The sequence below is a fragment of the Capricornis sumatraensis genome, chromosome 4 (assembly GCF_032405125.1).
Source record: "Capricornis sumatraensis isolate serow.1 chromosome 4, serow.2, whole genome shotgun sequence".
In the NCBI taxonomy this organism is placed as follows: Eukaryota; Metazoa; Chordata; class Mammalia; order Artiodactyla; family Bovidae; genus Capricornis; species Capricornis sumatraensis.
In genome coordinates, this window is record NC_091072.1 from 112,989,160 (window position 1) to 113,008,318 (window position 19,159).

The window sequence follows — 19,159 nt, forward strand, 5'->3', positions numbered from 1 at the left end:
TTCCTCTTCCCCTCCTCCTCTTCCTCCTCCTCCTTCTTCTCATGATCACTAACATGCATTAATGCCCTCCTATGTGCCAGGCACCTTGCGAAATGCTCTTGTATTTCTACAATATTTCTTGTAACTATGATACTGTAGTTAAACCTCCTACCAAGTGCAGGGTGTCATCTCCATTTAACAAATGAAGAAACCACGGTTCCTTGGGCCCCTGGCCCAACCACCCAGTTATCTCCAGAGCCTACTAGGTCGTGCTCTCTCTTATGTTTTAACTGTATCCCAGATCCCTTGAATGTGGTGCAGGTTAGAGCCATTTCCAAGAAAAATTCGTACATGCACTTAAACAGAAAACTGCACTCCTGTTTTTCCCCCTGTCTCTACTGCCATCCCTTAAAGACCTGGGTCCTGTCTCAGTCCTGTCTTGTGTTTGCTTAGAACAATAATGCCAGTAAATGTGCTGATTGGCTGAGCTGAGAGTGTTTGGTATTTTGATGATGGATGTGATTAAAATCAACAAGTAGCTGATCAACTGTTAGAGATTATTTGAAAAACTGAAATAAATTGGATCAGGCCCAGCTACTGTGGCCAAAACTCCAATCAAGACTGCAGGTTCTGAGTTTCTTTGGTGGCTCAGTGGTAAATAATCTGCCTGCAATGCAGGAGACATGGATTCAATCCCTGATCCTGGACAATCCCACATGCCATGAAGTAACCAAGCCCCTGAGCTGCAACTAGTGAGCCTGTGCTCTGGAGCCCAGGATTTGCAACTACTGAAAACCACATACCCTACCACCCATAGTCCTCAGCAAGAGAAGCCACTGCAATGAGAAGCCTGCAACTAGAGTAGCCCTCACTCTCCACAACCAGGGAAAAGCCTGAGCAGCACAAAGACACAGCACAACCAAAAAGTAAATAAATAAAATTAGGGAGAAGGCAATGGCACCCCACTCCAGTACTCTTGCCTGGAAAATCCCATGGATGGAGGAGCCTGGTAGGCTTCAGTCTGTGGGGTCGCTAAGAGTTGGAAATGACTGAGCGACTTCACTTTCACTTTTCACTTTCATGCATTGAAGAAGGAAATGGCAACCCACTCCAGTGTTCTTGCCTGGAGAATCCCAGGGATGGGGGAGCCTGGTGGGCTGCCATCTATGGGGTTGTACAGAATCTGACACGACTGAAGTGACTTAGCAGCAGCAGCAGCAAAAAACAAAAAAGACTGCAAGATTCAGTGGAGGCTTGAACCTCATACTCACACTGCACACACACATCCCCTCTCAATCCTGTTGCAAAAATGGAGGCAAATCCCTAATTACTCTAAACATCTGATGGGAGAATTGTGAACCCATTTTTCATGCTATAGGTGAGGCCAGGACAACCAAACCTGAAATGAGAGTTTTGCAAACATGAATAAGTTCATTCTTCTGGGCAAAAAAGTCAAAATCACTGAATTTTTCCTGCAAATCTGTTTTACACCTTATTTTTGAAGCCGTGGTGTACAGTGACCTCTGTAGTAGGTGAGCGGGTTGTTAATTAAGTTTTATGCAATAGAGAGAATGGTTCACAATAGGTCATTTTTGTGCAAGGCAGGTTTAGGTCTATTGCGCCCTCATTGCCTCCAAAATGTAGCTGCTGCCCTCCACTTGGCCTCTCCTCATCCAAAAATGCATGTACACGGATGGCTGAGGAGCCCTGGCACCTTACAAATTACCCGTTCAGACCGTCAGGAATCTTTTGTTTGGAAGGAAAAGAGATCTGACAAGTGTAAACACTGGAGGATGGGCCCTGCAGTGGAGGACGGATGCCATGTCAAACCTGATAAAAACTGACATTGCATTCCTTTGCCATCAGTCAGCTGCCTCCTCTCTCTCTCTCCAACTCCCCCAGCCTCTTTTTTTTCCTGCCATGATATTTGCTTTTATTCTAACTTCTTAGGCATGATCTGGAAGCCAGGTTCTGATTAGTACAAAACTGCCCGCCTTGATTTATTTTCATCCATGTCTCTCGTTTGGTGCCAGGCTGCAGGATTCAGATACAGACCAAATTAGACGAGGGTCTCTTGTTTCTTAGGACATGAGGCAAAGAGAATTCCTTTCTATCACCCAGAGTGGAAGGAGCATATGATCCAAATGTTGATGGAGACCATGCCTTCAGTTTTTGAGATTCTGATTTTATAAAATTTCCTGAGGCATAGGTGCTGGTTTAAAGGCCCGGGGAACAGTCAAAGGAAAGGACAGGCCTCTGGCAACGTTTTGAAAACCAAATCAGTGTCAGTCCAGCCTCATCCCTAAGACACAACCAAATTTGTTCCTAGCACATGCGACGTGGCTCTAAAGTTAGAGTTGGCTGGCTGTGGAGGGTACCTCTAAGAATGGCTATACAGGTTGTAATTTCAAAGCAGTGTACCAGCTGCCAGCTGAACTTTCTCTGGCCATGTTAGGACATCTCATTTCTTCTCCATTTGTACAACTCTTGCCTCAGATAAGCCACAGCACAGTAGAGTAGCACTTAAGAGAACAGGTGTTGACCTCAGACAGATTTGGGCTTGAGTTCCAGCTCTGTCTTTTCACTCTTGGTCAAGAGTTCATTTGATCACAAGCAACAAATAAGCTGACCAGTGATGGCTTGAAGGGAGTTATTCATCTCACACAACTAGGGGTCCAGAGGGTGGCAGGCCAGGGCCATCATAGTGAGTCAGGGATTCCATTGTGGAGCAGTTCTTTCCAGCTTCCTGCCCCGCATCCTTAGGGGATTGTTGTCATGGGACAAAAATACAACTCCCCCATCTCCATGGAATGTAGTTTATTTTCAGGAAAGGATCCAATGATAGTGAGATAAACAAGCAGAATCACTCTGTGTATCTTAGGGTTCCCAAGAGAGATGCTGCTCTCAGTTTCAGCTATAAGTTTCCCCAAGTGTGTTCCAAAGCAGATGTTCCATAGGGAGAAAAACCTCCAAAATCTTCTCCTGGGTCTTGTCAAGCAGCAAGCACATGTGTGTCAACATAAGTGATGACTTTTGTCTTATTGTTGTGATCGCTTATTTAAGAATGACTCCGCTCTGGGCTGACTCTCTAGGCTTTATTTTACAACAGTTTTACTACTGCACAGCCATGCGTCTGAGACAAAGTGGTGATAGATGGGGGCCAGAATGAGGGCAGTGGTGGCAGATTTCGAGAAGAAAGAAATCTGTGAGCAAGACACTCTTTCCAGATGGAAAGTGATGGGAAGTGGAGGGGCTTCAGATTCTTCAGTTGGAGGTGTTGGGACAGTGAAGCCATGAACAGGAAGCAGGAAGTCCAGAGGCGGAATTGATTTAGGATGGAAAGTGAGAAGTTCAGTTTGAGACATGAGACATTGTGGGTTTAGCAGAGGCATATTCAGAGGGAGAGAACCAGGGCTCAGCTGGACATCCAGGCCTGTAGCTCAAGAGAGAAGTCAATACAGTTCAAAGTGTGGAAGTGTTAGTGTCTCAGTCGTGTGCGACTCTTTGCGACCCTGTGGGCTGTAGCACACCAGGCTCCTCTGTCCACGGAATTCTCCAGGCAAGAATACTGGAGTGGGGTGCCATTTCCTTCTCCAGGGGATCTTCCTGACCCAGGGATCGAACCTGGGCCTCCTGCATTGCAGGCTGATTCTTTACTGTCTGAGCTACCAGGGAAGCAGAGTTTAAATGCGGTATCTATTTAGTGATACTAATGAAAGATAGATTTTTAAGAAAGGTTTTGCTTGAAATGGTGGGGTTCTTTCCCATTAGTTATAGGCATCTGTCCTGTGACTGAATCCACAGGTTGAATAAAATGAAGTGTGTAATTATCTGGTGAACATGATCTTTGCGGAGGAAAAACACAAACCTCTGATTCCCCATAACTGCCAGGGAAGTGGGAAGTGTGGTTGTTTCTGAGTTCACAGGAATACATAATTCTTTGGGTTATATAAGCTTATAAGCCTCTCACACATCAGCTCCTTCAGTGTTTACAGGAACTCTATGAAGAAAGCGAGGCATAGCTCCTTTCCTATGTTGACAAAGGAGGAAAGAGAGATACAGGCAAGCCCTCTGACGTATCCAGATTCTCAAGTGGCTGAGCCCGTGATGAGACCAGAACCCAAACCAGCTGGGCTTGGTGCTGTTTCCATCCTGAGTGTAGGGAGTGACAGCAACTCAGGAGGCCTCGTAAGGAAGTATTCATCCTACCAAAAAAAAAATTAAAAAATAAAAATAAAAAACAAAGACTACTTAAAAGCATTTTACAATATTACCTCCATGCTTTGATGACCTCATAGTGAATTAGATGTTTCAATTCACTTGGGAAACTTGTAAGATACAGACATTTGATCGTCATCCCTCAAAGATCAAAGATGCTAGTATGTGTATTAGTCAGGTTCTCCAAAGAAACAAAACATAAGATATAGATGTAGAGATAGATGATGTACAAGATTCATATATCTATTTATCTATCACTCTATAAAGAGATACATTATGAGGAACATGGCTCACATGATGATGGAGGCTGAGCGGTCCCACATTTTACCATCAGCCAGCTGGAGCCATGGGAAGCTGATGGTGTACTTCCAGTCTGATTCCCAAGGTCTGTGAACCAGGAGTGCCAAGTGTATAAGTTCCAGTTTGAGGGTCTATCCAGCCTCATGTCCCAGCTCAGAGAGAAGTTTTAGCTCACCAGAGCATGATAATTCTTCCTTTCTCTACCTTTTTGTTCAATTCAGGAATTCAGTGGATTGGCTGAGCGCCCCTGTCTCCCTCATTGCGGTGGGTCATCACTTTCACTCAGTCTGCTGATTCAAATGCTAATCTCTTCTAGAAACGTCCTCACAGACACACCCAGAAATAATGTTTCATCTGGGCATCCCATGGCCCAGTCAAGTTGGTATATAAAATTAACCATCACAGTATGTTTGCCTAGAGTTCAGGAATCTGCATTTTAGCAAACTTCCTAGGAGCTTCCCTGGTAACTCAGATGGTAAAGAATCTGCCTGCAATGTAAAAGACCTGGGTTTGATCCCTGGTCAGAAAGATCCCCTGGAGAAGGAAATGGCAACCCACTCCAGTATTCTTGCCTGTAGAATTCTATGGTCAGAGGAGCCTGGTGAGCTACAGACGATGGGATTGCAAAGAGTTAGACACAACTAAGTGACTGACCTTTCACTTTCACTTTTCAGGTGAGTCTGATGGAATAGTTCACCCATTGCATTTTGAGAATCACTGAAATTAGAGTGTTTGGGGGTGGGGAAAGGATATCCAAGTCCCTTTCTGTTTCCTCTCCTGGCCGCCTCTTGCCTCCACCCTGATGAGCAGCTGCTTATCTGATGGGCCACATTTTGGGAACTTACCCGAGCTCTACTTACTGATAGATCTGATTTGTTGTTCAGTTGCTCAGTCATGTCCAACTTTTTGCCACCCATGGACTGCAGCAGGCCAGGCTTCCCTGTCCATCACCATCTTCCAGAGCTTGCTCAAACTCTTGTCCACTGAGTCAGTGATGCCATCCAACCATCTATTCCTCTGTTGTCTCCTTCTCCTCCTGCCTTCAATCTTTCCCAGCATCAGGGACTTTTCTAATGAGTCAGCTCTTTGCATCAGGTGGCCAAAGTATTGGAGCTTCAGTCATCATCAACCCTTCTAATGAATATTCAGGATTGATTTCCTTTATGATTGACTGGTTGGATCACCTTGAAGTTCAAGGGACTCTCAAGAGTTTTCCCCAACACCACAGCTCAAAAGCATCAATTCTTCGGTGTTCAGCCATTAAGCAGTTGTATTTTCTCCCCCTCTTTTCTGCTCCTTGCTGCTGTTTTGATGTGACATCACTATGCCAAGTCAAGATCCCTTGGCATCTGATGAATTTATTCTGTCTTTTGTTTTGTTTGCATGCCTTCCTAAATGTTGTCATGAAAACTCTGGTTCTCTGGATGGTCTGGTCTAACCAGAAAGTCATTAATACCCAGGAATTGCAGCTGGGAGGTAGGGCCCTTTGGAGGCAATTAGGCTAGTTTGCTTACCAGAGTGCCACATGTTGGAATAAAGGGGATCGATCCCTATAAAAGTGAAGTTTTAACTTGTATATGTTTAGTCTTATTTCATATGTGTATAGTATCTTTAGGACTAATTGCTAGCATTTACTGAATGCATACATGCATGCGTGCTTCAGTTGGGTCTGATTCTTCACTACCCTATGTACTGTAAGCTGTCAAGCTCCTTTGTTATGGGGATTCTCCAGGCAAAACTACTGGAGAGGGTTGCCATGCCCTCCTCCAGGGAATCTTTGCAACCTAGGTATTAAACCAGGGTCTCTTACCTCTTTTGCTTTGGCAGGCATGTTCTTTACCACTAGCGCCACCTGAGAATCCACTACTGAGTGCACAGTTCTAGTTCAGTCGCTCAGTCATGTCCGACTCTTTGCTACCCCGTGAATCACAGCAAATCAGGCCTCCCTGTCCATCACCAGCTCCCAGAGTTCATCCAAACCCATGTCCACTGAGTTTGTGATGCCATCCAGCCATCTTATCCTCTGTCGTCCCCTTGTCCTCCTGCCCCCAATTCCTCCCCCACTCTTCGCATGAGGTGGCCAAAGTATTGGAGTTTCAGCTTTACTAGGTGCCAAAGAACAAAAGATTTGAGTAAAATAACTAATTTTATTTTCATAACAAACCTGTGAGAAAGTACTATTATTATGCACTTTTTTTCTGGACGAAAAAAGTGCCTAAGGCTTTCTCACTGACGAGTGAGCAAGATTTAAGCCTAGGCCACCTGCCTCATCTTTCCCACTACTCTGACCATACTTTGTTATGTTAGTAACTCTCTGGGGGACGGAAAGGGTGACCAAGATAGAATGTTATGATTCTTGGGTCCTCTGGACATATACCTTCTTAATATTATAAAAAATTCACCTAAATTCCTAATTGAGGCCAACTCAAAGGCAAAAGGACACATAAGTGCAAAGACATTATCTGGCTAATAAGAGCCAAAACTCTATTTTGAGTTGCATTAACTAGACAGATATGTTTTTTCAATTGCTTGCTGACTTTCTTTCAAATGAGGACTGAATTCTGGCCCCTCTTAGCAGCTGTTCAAATTTCTATAACCTCAGTGGTTCTGGGATCAAGGAATGACGAAACTTTTTAGCAGATCCATTTTCTCTGAGCCAGTTCACAAGAACAGGGCTGTTATTTCCTATCTCAGGACAAACTATAATCAGAAAGAAAGGCCACAACCATAAATCGACATGAATTGGGTACGATCGTCCCCGAATGACTTTGCCCTGCCAAGAGTGTTCTTAGCCTTATAACACTGGTCGACACTGGCCCTAGCCCAGCGGTTTTCAGTTTTTCTTTATGGAGGTAAATAGACTAAACTCAGCACTTTCTCAGTCTCTCAAGTAAGTGCACTGACATCATTTGGAAATTATAAGAATCTGCATATCAAGCCAAATTCCACCCTGGGTTCAACATCCGCTGCTCCCCTCCCCCCCAGTCAACCCCCAGGAGTATGGTTAAGTGAGGGCAGGACTTGGCCAGAAGCTTGTTACTCCTGCAGTTTTAATTACACATACCTCATCCATTTGCCCAAATTAGGAGAGAGGGTTTGCAGAAGGAACCCTCACTTATTGGCTTGCTTCAATGTCTGGTTCTTCTAGCACCTAAATTGGAAATTTCAAGAAAAGTCAAGAACTGACATTTTACAGTTTTAGGGATGGAAAGAACTTGGGTCATGTGTATCCAGTTCAAACCTCATGATTTCATAGACCAGAAAACAAAAACAAACAAACAAAAACTCCCTGAGATTTAAAGAGGAAAATTGCTCAAAGTCACAAGAAAGGTACGGTGAGCCAGGCAAAAAAAAAAAAAAAGGAATCTGTCTCTCTTGCTTAGTATGTTTTCTACACAACCATCCAGAAAGGGTGATTTTTCATAGAAATTTGCTCTTGCTGTATTCAGTAGTGGAAAGGACCTAGATTTTTAGAGTCAGGGAGAGATAGGAGTGGATCCAAGTTAACTACTCCTAGTCATGTGTGCCTAGTTTCTTAACTTATCTGGGTCTTAGTTTTCCTATTTATTACATGGGGAAAACTAATGCATACTTCCTGCAATTAAATGAAGTGATATTGCCCAGGCAAGTGGGACACAATAACTGTTTGGTTCCCTTCCTCTTAGGACTCCTGGTTGCAAATGATAGAAACTCAAAGTCGCTTGAGCATAGATGGGAATTTGTTAGGTTACCTGTATGATTTTGAATAGATTTTAGTTCAAGAGAGGCTAGTGGTTTAGTTCGAGAGAAGCTAGGTCTATAGGCCTAAATGTTATGACCAGAAATGACAGCTTTGGGACTTCGTTGGTGGTCCAGTGGTTAAGAATCTTTCCAATGCAGGGGACTTGGGTTTGATTCCTAGTTGTGGAACTAAGATCCCATGTGCCACAGGTGAACTGTGACTGCTCACCCTGGAGCCTGAAAGCCACAACGAAGGGCCCACATGCTGCAACTAAGACCCAATGAAGCCAAAAATTAAATAAAAAAATAAATGTTTTTTTTTTTTAAAAGAAGTGACAGCTCTCTTCTGCATCAGAGACATTCTCAGTCCCTCTTGATGTGACAAGATGGCTGTCACACCTCCAGGCTTCTCCTCCACAAGGTTCTAGTCCAGAAAAGAAATTTTTTTCCTCATTGTTTCTGCTGTAAGCCACACTGCTCTAGCTCTGATAAAACATAAAATGGAAGAAATTAGGTACTAATTAAAATTAGTACTAGAAAAAGTTACTGTGCCATCAAGCTGGGTAGTAGATCGGAAGGTCATGTGGAAGTCTCATGCCCACTCCTGCGTCTGGGGTGCAGATGCATGAGGATGGGGCAAACCTTTAGGAATATGCAGCCTCAGAACGGGGCAGGGTTACTACCACTGCTGCTAAGTCGCCTCAGGCGTGTCCAACTCTGTGCGACCCCATAGACGGCAGCCCACCAGGCTCCCCCGTCCCTGGGATTCTCCAGGCAAGAACACTGGAGTGGGTTGCCATTTCCTTCTCCTATGCATGAAAGTGAAAAGTGAAAGTGAAGTCGCTCAGTCGTGTCCAACTCTTAGCGGCCTCATAGACTGCAGCCTACCAGTCTCCTCCATCCATGGAATTTTCCAGGCAAGAGTACTGGAGTGGTGTGCCATTGCCTTCTCCGGGGGCAGGGTTAGTTCACCATAAAACAATCCAAATGTTCTTGATGGGATAAAGGGAATGGATACTGGAGTAGCAAAAATAAGATTATCCTTCTTCCTTGCCCTGGGCTCATCAACACTCAGCAGGCTGTTTTCTCAAAATGTTTGTATGTTCTGTTTGCAAGAAGGTAACATGTATTACTAAAGTCAGTGCCCCTGGAATGAATAATTAGGCTTCTATGGTTAAAAATGAGAAACACGAGACTGGAAGAAACACAAGCTGGAATCAAGATTGCCGGGAGAAATATCAATAACCTCAGATATGCAGATGACACCACCCTTATGGCAGAAACTGAAGAGGAACTAAAAAGCCTCTTGATGAAAGTGAAAGAGGAGAGTGAAAAAGTTGGCTTAAAGCTCAACATTCAGAAAACGAAGATCATGGCATCTGGTCCCATCACTTCATGGGAAATAGATGGGGAAACAGTGGAAACAGTGTCAGACTTTATTTTGGGGGGTTCCAAAATCACTGTAGATGGTGACTGCAGCCATGAAATTAAAAGATGCTTACTCCTTGGAAGGAAAGTTATGACCAACCTAGATAGCATATTCAAAAGCAGAGACAGTACTTTGCCGTCTACAGTCCGTCTAGTCAAGGCTATGGTTTTTCCTGTGGTCATGTATGGATGTGAGAGTTGGACTGTGAAGAAGGCTGAGCACCAAAGAATTGATACTTTTGAACTGTGGTGTTGGAGAAGACTCTTGAGAGTCCCTTGGACTGCAAGGAGATCCATCCAGTCCATTCTGAAGGAGGTCAGCCCTGGGATTTCTTTGGAAGGAATGATGCTAAAGCTGAAACTCCAGTACTTTGGCCACCTCATGTGAAGAGTTGACTCACTGGAAAAGACTTTGATGTTGGGAGGGATTAGGGGCAGGAGGAGAAGGGGACAACAGAGGATGAGATGGCTGGATGGCATCACGGACTCGATGGACATGAGTCTGAGTGAACTCTGGGAGTTGGTGATGGACAGGGAGGCCTGGCGTGCTGCGATTCATGGGGTCACAAAGAGTCAGACACGACTGAGCGACTGAACTGAACTGATGGTTAAAAAGAAATAATTGGTCAAGGGAAGTATTCTTTTCTGTTCAGCTATGCTTTATCTTTCCTTATAAAAGCATCACACTATATTAAAATAGACAAATAGGGCTTGCAAATAGAGACATAAAATGCTACCTTTATTAAACGTGAGTCATCACATGCTATAGCACTATGTCCTATTTAGATATAATAAATGCTTATTAAAGCAGAAATTATTTATGAGACATTCACTATATGCTTGGCACTGGGATTGAGGTAAGTGCTGAGGACAGAAATCGCCCTTACAGTAATCTATTTCAAGATTCAGTGAATGCAAAAGTGCTCATTAAGGCCCAGTCATGTGTTAACCATCTTTCCAAGCAGAACAGGAAGTAAAATATTAAAAGCCAGAATAGCATGGTGGTTAAGTACATGCAGCTTTGAAGATGGACAGATATGTGCTCAGACTCGGCTTCATCACAGATCCACTACATGATCCTGAGGAACTTGCCATTGAGCTCAGTTTCTGTAAAACAGGCATGAGAACTGTGTTTCATTTAATTGCTTATTTTTCATGGTAGTTGCAAGGATTAGAAGTCATAATGTACTCTAAGTTATTTGGCACATGTCACAAAGCAGGGTGCAAAATGGTAGATAGTGTGGAAATTGTTGCATTGATTTCCTGCCATTCACCTCAAAGCCCTAACATGCATGAGTACACACACACACAAATGGAGCCACTGCTTTAAGAGAAGCAAAGGCTAACTATACATGCTGTGAGCAAACAGTGTCAGAAACTAAAGATATTTTGTAATCTCTAGTTGTTATAAGTTATCTTACTATCAGTGCATTAGGCCTGCAGCTTTCCCCATGACACATGTGTCCAAGTACACGTGAAATGTGAATCGTTGATGAAACATGAGAAATCAGGGTCCCTGTGTGGTTTATAGCTATGACTCTCCAAAAGTAGCCTGTTTGTGGAGAAGGAAGGCCAACTGCTAATTGTGTGACAAAGAAAGTAACACTGGGGCTTGGAAATACCAGTGATAGAACTTCTACTTTTGGTCATGATGGATTAACAGGTACTTTATCCCTAGACCTTTTAACATATTAATCATAATTGTTTTGAATTCCTGGCCTGAAAATTCTGACACCCATGACATATTTGACTCTGGTTCTGATGTTTGTTTAGTCTTCAAACTGTGTGTTTTGCCTTTTAGAATGTCTTGCAATTTTCTGTTGAAACGCAGGCATGATGTACTAGGTGGAAGGAGCCGTGACAAACAGGCCTTTAGTGCTGTAGTGGTGGGGCATGGGGGGAGGAGAGAGGGCAGTCCTGTAGTCCACTGATGAAGTCTCAGGCCTTTGGTGAACTTATTCCCCTGGACTCTGAGCCTCACCAGTGCTTCCTAGTTTTTTCCTTTTTAAGTGGAACTAGGTGGCTCGAGGGGGTTGGAGTTGAATATTCTTTGGCCCCTAGGTAGGCTAGACTTTGCTATAACCATAGTAGGTGAAGTGCTGGTAAATAATTTTTCCTGAGGGCAGCCCTTATGAAAAACCACAAATGTTCTGGCTCAGTGGCAATGATTCTTTTTTTCTCCCCCTGGTGGAAGCCTGCAATTTCTTCCAATATTCACTGGGGGAACCTGATCGAATTCCTGGAGGTAAAACTCACATGCACAACTAAAGATCCCGAATGCCACAGTGAAGATGGAAGATCACGCATGCTGCAACTGAGACCCAGCACAGCCAAGTAAGTAAACTAGAAAAAAGAAAAAAGAAAAGAGAATCCTAAGAGGCTGAGAGGTGCATGCTCATTTCTTCTCTCAGTCTTGTTGTTAGGTACACCTGTCCTCGTCCTTGGTGAGAAATGAGACAGGACAGCATGCTGGGGAAAGGCAGGGATGTTACTCTGTGCAGAGTTCCCTCATGGAAAATAACAACTCTGCTTTCTCACCGAGAGCCATAGTTTCTTGAAAAAGGTTATAGAATCTCTGTGTTGTACTCATGGCACTGGCGCCCATGGTTGAATGACTTTGAACTAAAGTATCATCCAGAAAGGGCTTCCTAAGATGGCTCAGTGGGTAAAGGCATATGTTTTCATCCAATAATGTAACAATATTTTGTTAGATGCCTATCATTTTCTGGTTATTTCTTCTAACCCTCAAAACATGCTGATGAATTTTGGGTAGGTAGCTATGGTGCTTTGGTGAGTCCTAGGTTGGGAAGATCCCCTAGAGAAGGAAATGGCAGCCCACTCCAGTATTCTTGCTTGGAGAATCTCATGGACAAAAGAGCTTGGCAGCTTAGAGTCCAAGGGGTTGTAAGAGTTGGACACGACTTAGCACCTAAACCACCACTATTTGCACAATGGTGATAGTAATAGCTTTCCCCTTACAGGCTTCTTTGGAGGATGAAATGAACTAATATGTGACAAATATAAAGGGTTCTGTCAACACAGTCTATTACTGCAATTGCTATAGGTCAGGAAACTAAAATTTGAAGAGCTGTGTCTAGGGTCACACAGCCAAGAATCTGTCAACTTCAGATGAAGGGGTTAGCTTTTGACTTGGATGAGCAGATGCAATGGGGAGCGTCACCTACAGATTGATACTTGCCGTCTATCTTTACAAGGATCAAATTATGAGCTGCTGTAGCTGCTATCGACACCCCCTGAAAGGAGTCCAGAGTGGCAATCAGGAATGAGGCCCTCTGTGCTCTGGGTAAACTGGCAAAACAGGTCTTCAGATAGATATTTTCAGGAGAAGATATTATGAGCCCAATTCTTACATCTCTTCATATCTAGAAAAGCACTAAAATCCTTCATGGTGATGTCTACTCCTTGTGACTGCAGTAACCTTTATGAAACTAGCAGAAAACTGCAGAAAATATGTGCTTGGTTGCATGTATTCCCCTTCACCAAAGTCATGTGTATATACTGACCTTCCCCCATTCCTCTTTGGAGCACTATCTCAGTGCTATCTGAAATGTTGTCTCCCGGGCTATAGTCCTCATTTTGCTCCAAATAAAACTTAACGCACCACTCTCATATTTTGCATTCTTTTTCAGTTGACAGGAGAGTGCTCAAGGGCCAGACAAGGCTAAGATGGTAGAGAATTGCCTGCAGGGGAGCTTGGATATTGTAAGTAAGTGCTGTGAGGATGCAGTTTCCAAAAGTGAATTTTTTCCTAAATTTTTTTCCCTATGGGAGCATCCCTGCAGCATGGTTTTTACTGATAATCATGCAAGATATGATCTCCTGGTAAGATAAATGGGGAATGGGATCCCCCAGACACAAATGGTGAGTCATGGCCTATTTTGGTTCAGGTTAAAAGGGTAACCTGGTGAAATTCCAAGGCTGGTTGGTGGAAAGAGCTTTCTTTTTTGCTTTCCTTTTGGAGATAGATTTTGTAAACAGAGTTTCCCAGACAGGAAGAAGAAACTATGTTCCAGTAAAAACAAGTCACTTGAGGAGAACAAGGAAGGAAGCTGCGTAGGTGTTTGCGGCTACTTGCTTTGGTTCTGGATAGCATTTTAGATCCTTACATGTGGCCAAGGAATTTAATCACCATCAGAAGAAAGCTGATAAGGACCCTGCAGGCTGATAGAACCCCCATTGATGTCTTCGGCGGGGCATAGTATCGTGCCTAAAGTACTCCCCCCATATTTGTTGTTTATGCTGATTGAGGGATTTCAAGTCCTTTTTGATGTTTGGATTTTAATTTCTCCCAAATATGCTGTGACTGTTGTCTCAAAGATTCATGGCTTCTATGTTGAGTTGGGCAGGCCTGGAGTGTTTATTCCTATTTTGCAAACGAGAAAGCGGTTTCTAAGAGAATACACTTCCTGACTAAAGTTACTCAGCTGGTGAGTCGTAGCACTGAGGTTGAACCCAGAGCTTAAGAAGAAGCCCACTGGCCTGGGGGCAGTGTGTGTCAGGGGGTAAGTGGGTATTTGTACATGAGGTTGGGAGTAGCCTGTGAGATATGAAAGCAGAGGTCCAGTCTTCGGCACATTGCACGCTGTTGCCCAGTCGTGTGCCAGGAGGCTTCAGGTATTTGTTTAAATGCACTAAAAGGAAAGCATCAGAAGTCATGGTTGGCTTGGGACCAGGGCAGGGCTGAGCCTTTTTGTAGCAAGAGAAGGAGTCCTGGCTCAGGACGATGAAGCTTTAACAAAAAACTGCCCAAGAGATGTGCTTTTAGACTGTAACATGCAACAGCAATAAGATATGTTGCTTCCCCTTGTTTTTGTCAAAATGGAAGTGTCTGGGACCAGGAAGTAGAAGGAGACACATCCTCTGTCTCTGTGTTGCCCCGGCATACAACAGCCACCTTTCAGTACTGCCTGTGTATCTTACATGCCTGCCCTGTCCTCCCTCCCCTCCCGCCTGACACTCCAGTGACTCCTGCACATAGCCATCTTCCCCCACTCCAGGTGAAGCTCTTTCAACCCAGTTTAAGGAAAACAAGTAGTCCCCTTCATCTTACTGGAGATGGTGCAGGGAAGCGAGGCTGTGCAGGCAAGAAGCCTGGGGGTCTCCCACATGCATCCCCAGCCTTACAGTAGCTCCCCTTTCTCTCACCCTCTGCCATGGTCCAAACCACAGGCCCAGGTGTGTGGTCTGAATGAGTCAGATTTCACTCTTTGGAGAAAATGCAGGGAAAACAGTCTGTGCCAGGGAAGTTTAGAGAGCACCCTGAAGAGCTTATTAAGTGTGGAATCCCAGGAAGTGTGGTAGGGCTATCAGAGAGGGTGATTTGTTCTTTCTACCTTGCTCCCCAGCCTTGGGGGGCTGTCCTCTGCTCATTCACACAGAGGGATGCCAGCTTCTCAGCCACCTTGTGCAGCTGCCAGACCCTCACTAAGGGACAGAACTGCTGTTTCTGGAAGCTTTCTTTTAGTTTTAAATAGTTAGCATGACTAGGGAAGAGCCCGACTTAGTGAGTATGTCTGCCATGCCAAATGAAAACCAGTAAACAGCACCAGGAGTAACAATGGTAATAGCAGAGGTGAGCTTTAACTGTACCCGTGATATGTGCCAGACACTGTTTTGATTGCACTGCATGCATTATTTCTCTTAGCCCTCCTTACAGCAATATGTAGTAGTTACAACAAATCAACCCTGAATACTCATTGGAAGGACTGATGCTGAAGCTGTAACTCCAGTATTTTGGTCAACTGATGCGAACAGCTGACTCATTGGAAAGATCCCTGATGCTGGGAAAGACTGAGGGCAGCAGAAGAGGGCATCAGAGGATGCGATAACTAGATGGCATCACCGGTGCAATGAACATGAACTTGGGCAAACTTCAGGAGGTGGTGAGGGACAGGGAGGCCTGGCGTGCTGCAGTCCATGGGGTCGTGAAGAGTTGGACATGACTAGGTGACTAAACAACAATGACCATCTCATCTCAAGATGAAAAATTTGAGTCTCTGGAAGCTTACATCACTTGCCCAGGGATAAAGTTACGTGATGGCAAGTACCTGACAGAGCGTGATTCTATCACTGTTCTTTTGACTCCCCAGCCCAGCCTTGTAGCTGCTACATCACATGACTTCTCTCTGATGCCAAGCATCTGTGCATGTGAATGTTATGTGATGGCCTTTGCCAACATAAAAAAGAAAAAGTGAAAGAGAGTGTTAGTCGCTCAGTCATGTCAAACTCTTTGCGAACCCATGGACTGTAGCCCACCAGGCTCCTCTGTCCATGGGATTTTTCCAGGCAAGAATACTGGAATGGGTTGCCATTTCCTACTCCAGGGGATCTTCCCAACCCAGGGATCAAACCTGTGTCTCCTGCATTGCAGGTAGATTATCTACTCTCTGAGCCAGCATGGAAGACCCTTTGCTGGCATAGTCTCTCCCCAGATGGAGTTCAGTGAGGCTGAACACTCCTGCACCTCCCCTGCCATGGCCGTGCCTGCTGAGCCCGTGAACCTCATCAGCAGGTTCTGGGGGCCTCTTACCTCATGTCCTGCTACATTTCAGACCCCTCACTCCTCTTGTTCTGCTCTCATTGACCTCTTCATGGTTCCTCAAAATACATTAAGAATCCCCCTGTTTCAGGGACTCTGTACTTCCTCTTCTCTTGTTCTGGAATGTTCTTTACCCTGATGACTGCTGCGTTCACACCCTTGTTTCACTCAAGTCTGCTCAAGTATCACATTAGCTAAGAGGCTGTTTCTGTTGTGTATGAAAAAGCATCCTCTTCTCCCCCTACCACGCTAGGATTCTATCCCTTTCCACTGTTTCATTTTCCAATTGCACTTTATAACTTAGAGTAAATGTTGACATATTAAGGTTGTTGCTGTTCAGTTGCTAAGCTGCATCTGACTCTTTGCAATTCTATGGACTGTAACATGCCAGGCTCCTCCATCCTCCACTATCTCTTGGAGTTTGCTCAGATTCATGTCCATGAGTTTGCGATATGGTCTTGAACAAAACATACAAAAGATTGCTGAGCTCATGGAGTTTACATTAAAGTGGTACTGAGTATGAAAAGGATTTGAATACCATCAATGCCAAGTTAACATTAACTAGCAAATTAACATTATTCTAGTAGATGTTGTTGGTTGCCTTCTTGGCATCCATTCTGTGTCTCCCGAGTTCCAGAGACCCAGTTACATCTTGGTGTCTGTCTCTCCCACATATTTTATATTTCTGGCATCACTGGCCATAGCCATAGCCTCAGGAATAAATACTCACTATGGTGGTCCCAGATCCATTTGTTAGAGGTTGGGGTGGGAATGGGCATGTGACCTGGGTCTGGACAATGAGAAGGGATAGAGGTTTTGTGGGTATCCTTGCTTCTATGAAGAAGATAAGAGAAGAGACAGCCTCATTTCTGCCTCTGGAAGCTGTCATGTCTAGGTGTCACATCTGGACCTGGCACAGAGGAATTGAATAACTTCCTAAACTGAGGAAGAAGGCAATATTGAAAATGCAAAGTGGAAAAATGGAAAGGAATTGGGCACTTGATACAACTGTCAGCCACAAATTCAGAATTACTACCTAATTCTCAAACCTACCCACTTTTGGACTTGTTGCTCCCTTTCCAAATTATTGAAGTCAGTGTGAATTGGTATATCCTATTATTTGCATCCAAAGACACTTTAATTTATATGTTATTATTTGTTATCACTTCCACTGCTTATCAAGAACATTACTGGGGTTGGGTCTGTTTCATATTTATGTTTGTATTTGTATTCCTCAATGCAGATAGCACATTATATTTGATATAGAGTGGATAATGAATGCATATCTTAATGGAAATGTACCTACAAGCATGTGTTTATAGCTTTGTATTTATAAGATCTTTTAGATTTTTGCAGGTCTTGGGTTCCATGCTTTACATAGCTATATGAGAGGATACTAAATACCAATGTACTTGCAAATGTTTGGGTATCACAGATTCACAATTTTAAAATTTAAAAAAAAATCCATATACCCTAATTTCAGATTCAGTGTGTCTAAAATGGATTCACTTCCAGCAACAGCATATAGTATAAGTCAACACAAATATCTTTTATTGAACCCCATGAGCATGGCTGAGACTTTTAATTCCACTGAATAAGCAAAGATGAACCTGCCCTGTTATTGACTGTGTGTTCATGCCAGTGAGTTAGAGTGAGGGCGGGGTCCACCCTGACCCATGAGTTTATTTGATGAGCTCATGGGAACTGGACAAGGTTTGCCCTGGGTTCCAAGCTGACAGCCTAAGGTCTGGGGATGTGTGTTTGCATGTCATAAGCCAATTACTCTGCCTTCACAGGTGGAGAAGCTGAGACAAAAGTAGTAGGAAGACAACTGGTCTACTTCAGAAGGACATGAGACTTTATGGGGAGAGTTCTCAGTGCTCCCCAGCGTGTACATGCCCCTCCAAGGAGCAGGCCCTTCGATTCAATTCTGCTTTGCGTTCGATACCTATGTCATATTTGGCACTGGGAGGGATATAAAGCTGAGAAGGAAGCAAACTTTCCTCAAGGGATGAACCATCTAGTCGAAGAATGTGACAAGTATATAATTTGTTCATACATATGTTCATTTGTTCATTCATTCCTTCACTCATTCAACCAACTTCTAGAAACTTGAAATAAAGCAATGGTTAGTGTAGATGTGCCCTCTGCCTCAGTGAAGATTGTATCCTAACAGAGAAGGTGTATGTTTAAGCATATATTACCTAATCAATGACCTAAGTACACTGTTGATATGTGCAACAAGGGAAAGAAGGAGAGGATGCCATGAGAACATTGACAAGGTGATCTAAATTAGGAGGTCTTTTATCTCCATTTTACAAATGAAGAACCACCTGAGGAATTAGTAACTTGCTCATGATCACCCGGGTAGGTGTGATGGAGCCAGGCTGTCCTAACCAGAACTCTTAACCACTCTCCTCTGTAGGGAAAGGTTGTGAGCTCCAGGTTTGCCACGGAGTGGGCAGTTGGAATAAGACTGGACCCTCAAGGAGGCATACGGGCAGGGGCTGTAAGTCATGAAAAATATTGTCAAGAGCAGCGCAGGAGCACAGCAGCCTGCAGGGGTCTTTAGGGGAGAGAGATCTATCTGAAAGAAACAGAAATTTTTTCCCAGGGAGGGTGCCCTTTCCTTCGGACCCTGAAACAAGTATGGAAGAATTACTACAGGGAGAGAGAGATCAAAGGTAAAAAGGGCGCTACAGGCAGAGAGAAGAGCGTGTAGAGTAAGGGATCAGCAGGGGCAGGGTGGGGCTTCCCTGGTAGCTCAGCTGGTAAAGAATCTGCCTGCCATGCAGGAGACCCCGGTTTGATTCCCAGGTTGGGAAGATCCAATGGAGAAGGGATAGGCTACCCACTCCAGTATTCTTGGGCTTCCCTTGTGGCTCAGCTGGTAAAGAATCCACCTACAAGGTAGGAGACCTGGGTTCGATCCCTGGGTTGGGAAGATCCCCTGGA